A 4,806-nucleotide genomic window follows, 5' to 3' on the forward strand; every position below is an offset into this window, starting at 1 on the left:
CAGCTGACCTTAACATTGGTACCCCCACCATACGCTGGGAGAAAATGAGAAATAAATGAATCAGAAAACGGGGGGGAGGGGGGCACGGGCAATACATGTCACCTCAATACGTGGACTCCCATGATCTGCTCAGAAAGAGAGAGAAAAGGAAATGTAATCATAGAGATAAGACACACCTTTTCAGAAAATGAATCCGAAAAGAAAAGTAAAATGAGGCCTGTGGAGCAGGTCTGCGTGTGACTCCGGATCCCCCAACATCCAGTGCCACCACCAAAGATTCCTACGTGTAGCCCGTAGAACCCCAAAAGCAACGGGATGAGTTCTGGTCACATACTCGCTCAAAATGACGTCCTGGAATTCTCCTGGAACTCCCTCCCCTCTCAGCCTCTCAAGGTTTCCTCCAGCGTGTCGGTTCCCACAGACCAGACCTTTGGTCTGACACCTGACAGTCCAGATGCCACGCGTGCTGCCGCGTGGCGGCGGTGTCACAGCTCGGGACAAGAGGAGGCCCCACGGTGCGGGCTGGGGCGCCAGGCACCGCGACGGGCGCTGAGGGTGGGGGTGATCCCCCTGACCGCCGCCGCGCTCCCAGAAAGGGGACAGAACAAGAGGCAAAAAAAAAAAAAAAAAAAAAAAAAGCCTACGGCACCAGTATTCCCAGGCGGTCTCCCATCCAAGTACTGACCAGGCCCGACCCTGCTTAGCTTCCGAGACCAGACGAGACCGGGCGCGTTCAGGCCGGCATGGCCGGAGACGGCGGAGGGCGCCCCTGCCCCGCTCAAGAAGCCGAGCCTCTCTGCGCTTCCCCTCTCCGGGCCTGTTGCGTTCGCCGGCCGGGTCCGGCGGGCTCCGCGGGACTGGGGAGAGGGGCGGGGCGGCGTGGGGGGCTGTCCAGACACACACACACACACACACACACACACACACACACACGCGAGATGGGCCTCCACGGCTGGACCCGCCAAGGTGGAGACCTTCCAGCCCCCCTCCTCTCCTCGCCTCCTTCACCTACCTGCCCCCCACCCCCAGCGCGCCGCCCCTGCTGACTGAGCACACGCACGGGGCGCTCGACCTTTGCCCCCAGCCAGGGGCCGCCCTCCCCCACAAACCCTTTCAGCTGTGCCCCCCGCCCTGTGCGTGGGCTGCCGCCTATTCCCCAGGGCCAGGGCTGGGGCACAGCGCATGGGGGAGGGGAGCGAGTGTAGGGGCGTCTCTCGGGATGTGTCCCATGGGTGTGGTGGGGTGGGGTGGGGTGCTTTGGGGGGCTCTGAAGAAATCAATCCCCTCCATCTCCTCCCTCTGGAAAACCCCCAAGCCCTTGGAGAACTGCCCGCACCGCTACCGTGGGGGCCGGGACCCTCCTCTGTGTCCTCCTGTGGCCCAGTCCAAGGGGCCTGGGCCTGGCCGGGGCTGCATTGGACCCCGACCACCCTGGCGTGTGGACTCGCTAAAAATCGGCGATTAGATATTGGATTCCAGCTTCATGGAGGTCATTTCACTAATGAGTGCACCGGAAAGAGTTTCCTAAACCATCTGTGAGGGTGGCAACTGAAAGAGAATTTTAAAGCTGACAGAATAGGCGAGGGAAGGCATAGGAGATTTCCACACCCAGCAAGGAAGACTTTCCCGAAATGGAAGAAAGAAACGAGCAAACAGAGACACCGGTAGCCCGCCCGGATCAGAGTCTGTCCCTGAGAGAAAGTACCCTGACCAGGTTCACCCGTGGGTGGTTGGCGAGCTAGCGGCATTCAGAAGAGCGAGGCCCGCAGTCTGTGCGGAAGACACCTGCACTCGGGTGTGTGTGGCGGCACAATTCACAAGCAGCTCCAGATGTTAAACCAAGGAGAAGCCAGGGAGTTCCCAACGCCCCAGGTGTCCTCAGCCCACGACCGGCTGCTGTGGGAATGCGAAGCCCGGCTCCTTGTCTCAGAGCGGGACAACCAGGAGGTGTGATGTCCACCCCGGGGTTCCCAGGAGGATCAGGCTGAAGCTGGGACTTGGCCTCAACGTGTCCCCTCGCCTGGCCACCCCCTTCCCCTTCCTGCTCCTCTACTCCTGGTGCCCCTCCATCCAGGGGCCAGACCTTAAAGAGTCACCGCAAGAGAATCCTGGTCCCAAAGGAGCCTTCTGGGGGACCCGTGCTGAGAGAGGTTGTGGGCATGGCCTGCTGGGGCTCTGCCCGACCCAGGGCTGAGAGATGCAACCTCCCAGCTCTGGGTCCCTGCAGGAAGTGTTGGCAAGCACAGGGCCAGTCCTCCAAAGGCCCAGGTGCAGGGAGCCCAGGCCAAGCAGCCTGTGGAAGAAGCCACTTGCCGTGCCACCCCGGGAACACCACTGCAGGCCCCGGCCCTTCCCACCTCCTCCTCCTCCCCCCCCCCCGCGCCCCCGCCCGACATGGCGCAGGGCTCAGAGACACCTCAGACTCTTGCTACCCAAAGTGCAAAGGGCATCAGTTGCTCCTCCAAACCCCCCGCCCAGCAGACCACGTTGTCCAGCCAGCCCCCGGGCCTCCCTGGGGTACCCAGCACAAAAGTGCAGACACCCACCGGACCCTCAATCTCAGTTTTTGGATGTTTTTGCCACTCTAAGGACCCGCAGGCCAGCTGGGCCTTCTGGCAGGACAGAGAGCCCCGGAATCCGACGTGGAGAGCTGCGTGTGGAGAGCTGCGTGTACGTCCCCATCAGGAGGCCGTCCCCACCTCCGCCGCTCTCCCCTCGCGGGGAGCGGCAGCCGCAGGGCCTCAGGGAAGACACCAGGCTGGGCCCCCACGGCACAGCGGGGGCACGTCCCCCACACGCGACTTAGGGATGGCTGCTCGAGACTGCTGCGTCCACCCTGCTGCCGGGTTTCTGGAGGGCTTCCTGGAAGCAGCGTCCACACCAAGCCCTTGGAAGGCCCAGGCGACGGGGGAGCCGGTCATGCAGGGGCCGAGGATGGTGACGGGCAAGGAGGAGCATGTCAGGCAGGGGCCGAAGACGGTGACGGTGACGGGCCGGGTAGGAAGGAGCCGTTCAGGCAGGGGCCGAGGACGGTGACGGGCCTGGCCGGGGAGGAGTGCGTCAGGCAGGGGCACAGGAGACGGGCGGGGTAAGGGTTAGGGTTACAGTTAGGGCACAATTCACAATCGCAAAGATGTGGAAGCGACCCGAGTGCCCATCCATCCAGGAGTGCATTAATAAAATCTGGCGCGTGGACACCACGGAGTGCCATTCGGCCCTGAGGAGCAGCGGTGAGAGGGCACCTCTCGTGTTCTCCCGGCCAGAGCTGGAACCCGTTCCAGTAAGCCAAGTATCCCAAGAATGGACACACGAGCGCCACGTGAGCGCGCTCACCACCAAATCGGTACGAACGGATGGACACCTAAGTGGACACAGAGGAATCACCTTCATCGGGTGGGCGTCGGGCGGGCGGGGGGAGGGGATGGGCATACACATCCATTAGGAATGGGGTGGGTGCGCACCGACTGGGGGATGGGCGCACTTGAAGCTAATGACCGGAGGGGGGAGGCTGGGAGAGGACAACGTACCCGACCTTAACATTGGTACCCCCACAATACGCTGGAACAACATGAGAGGTAAATGAATAAGAACACAGGGGGGAGGGGGGCACGGGCAACACATGTCACCTGGATACTTGGACTCCCATCAACTGCTTGAAAAGAGAGAGAAAAGAAAATGCAATAATAGAGGTAAGAGACACGTTTTAAAAATAATGAATCCGAAGAGAAAAGTAAAAGGAGGCCTGTGGAGCAGGTCTGGGTGTGACTCCGGATCCCCCAACATCAGGTGCCACCACCAAAGATTCCTACGTGGAGCCCATAGAACCCCAAAAGCAACGGGACGAGTTCTGGTCACGTACTCCCTCAAAATGACATCCTGGCCTTCTTCTGGAACTCCCTCCCCTCTCAGACTCTCAAGGTTTCCTCCAGCGTGTCGGTTCCCACAGACCAGACCTTTGGTCTGAGACCTGACAGTCCAGATGCCACGCATGCTGTCGCGTGGCGGCGGTGTCGCGGCTTGGGACAAGAGGAGGCCCCACGGTGCGGGCTGGGGTGCCAGGCACCGCGGCGGGCGCTGAGGGTGGGGGTGACCCCCACCCCGGTCCGCCGCCGCGCTCCCAGAAAGGGGACAGAACAAGAGGCAAAAAAAAAAAAGCAGCAGCAGCCTACCGCACCCGGTATTCCCAGGCGGTCTCCATCCAAGTACTAACCAGGCCCGACCCTGCTTAGCTTCCGAGAACAGACGAGATCCGGCGGGCGCGTTCAGGGTGGTGTGGCCCTAGACGGTGGAAGGCGCCCCTGCCACGCTCAAGAAGCCGAGCCTCTCTGCGCTTCCCCGCCGCCTCCTCCCGCCCCAGGCCCCGCGCCGGGCCGGGACTGTTGAGTTCGCCGGCCGGGTCCGGCGGGCTCCGAGGGACAGGGGTGACGGGCGGGGCGGGGCGGGCCGGGGTGGGGAGCTGTCTCTCTATACACACCCACACACACTCACACTCACTCAACAAGATGCGATTCCACGGCTGGACTCGCCAAGGTGGAGACCTTCCAGCCCCCCTCCTCTCCTCGCCTGGCCTACTTCACCTACCAGCTGCCCAACCCCCAGCGCGTCCCCGCCGCCGCCACTGCTGACTGCGCACGCGCGGGGCTCTCGCCCTTTGACCCCAGCCAGGGGCCGCCCTCCCCGACAACCTCTTTCAGCTGCGCCCCCCCCAGCCCTGTGGGTGGGCTGCCCCCTATTCCCCCAGACCAGGGCCGGGGCACAGCGCAAAAGGGAGGGGAGCGAGTGTATGGGGCGTCTCTCTCTCTCTCA

The 4,806-nt window shown here is 62.6% G+C and overlaps 2 pseudogenes; both read right to left on the minus strand.

Annotated features, from left to right (window-relative positions):
• Positions 1-637: 637 nt before the first annotated feature.
• On the minus strand, positions 638-755 carry LOC142863668 (uncharacterized; annotated as a pseudogene).
• Positions 756-4,162: 3,407 nt separating this feature from the next.
• LOC142863724 (uncharacterized) lies at positions 4,163-4,284 on the minus strand (annotated as a pseudogene).
• Positions 4,285-4,806: the final 522 nt, after the last annotated feature.

Source organism: Microcebus murinus, chromosome 22, assembly GCF_040939455.1.
Source record: "Microcebus murinus isolate Inina chromosome 22, M.murinus_Inina_mat1.0, whole genome shotgun sequence".
Classification (NCBI taxonomy): Eukaryota; Metazoa; Chordata; class Mammalia; order Primates; family Cheirogaleidae; genus Microcebus; species Microcebus murinus.